The following is an 894-nucleotide window of genomic DNA, read 5'->3' on the forward strand; positions in this document are numbered from 1 at the left end:
CTCCTAGTCCTGATCTCTCTCTAGTCGCTGTCTCTCTCGCTAGTCCCTGTCTCTCTCTCTTAGTCATGTCTCTCTCCTAGGCCATGTCTCTCTCCTAGTTCCTGTCTTCTCTTAGTCCTGTCTCTCTCCTTGTCCTGTCTCTCTTAGTCCTGTCTCTCTCAGTCCTGTCTCTCTCCTAGTCCTGTCTCTCTCCTAACCCTGTCTCTCTCATAGTCCTGTCTCTCTCCTAGTCCTGTCTCTCTCCTAGTCCTGTCTCTCTCCTAGTCCTGTKTCTCTCGTAGTCCTGTGTCTCTTAGTCCTGTCTCTCTCTTAGTCCTGTCTCTCTCCTAGTCCTGTCTCTCTCATAGTCCTGTCTCTCTCCTAGTCCTGTCTCTCTCATAGTCCTGTCTCTCTCCTAGTCCTGTCTCTCTCCTAGTCCTGTCTGTCTCCTAGTCCTGTCTGTCTGTCTGTCTGGACAGAACAGAACAGAGCAGAACAGAGCGGAGASMACAGACGTGCTACAATGTGAACCTCTGTGTCTGTCTGGCCCATTGCCTGGGTTTACACCGTGTTCTGTCTTCAAACAGATTCTTCTACGACAACCCCATCCAGTTTGTTGGCCAGTCGGCCTTCCAGCACCTCCCTGAGCTGCGGACACTGTGAGTCKAACAGTCAAACACTACCTTTAGTTTGGTATAAAAAACAATTTGTATGTTTGAATAAAGGTTATAAGAAGTGAAGTGAAATTGGTGAATTCTTGCAGTGAAGCCATATCTATGATACATACATGACCTCTGTACACTTCAGACTAGTATCATGGAAAGGTCTGCTCTCTCTCCTTTTCTAATGCATCTGTCCCTCTTCATTTCAATCTTTCTTTCTGCCCCCCCCCCTCTCTCTCTCTCTCTCTCTCTC

General features: G+C 48.0%; 1 long non-coding RNA gene across 1 annotated transcript in view; it reads left to right on the forward strand.

Moving 5' to 3' along the window:
* The first annotated feature begins 120 nt into the window (after positions 1-120).
* The window catches only part of LOC112079635 (uncharacterized), an 8,712-nt gene continuing 7,938 nt past the window's right edge, over positions 121-894 (forward strand). The window contains exon 1 of the long non-coding RNA XR_002896002.2: positions 121-638. This is a non-coding gene — a long non-coding RNA (uncharacterized lncRNA). The remainder of the gene's footprint in view (positions 639-894) is intronic.

This window comes from Salvelinus sp. IW2-2015, unplaced genomic scaffold (genome assembly GCF_002910315.2).
Source record: "Salvelinus sp. IW2-2015 unplaced genomic scaffold, ASM291031v2 Un_scaffold8778, whole genome shotgun sequence".
NCBI lineage: Eukaryota > Metazoa > Chordata > Actinopteri > Salmoniformes > Salmonidae > Salvelinus > Salvelinus sp. IW2-2015.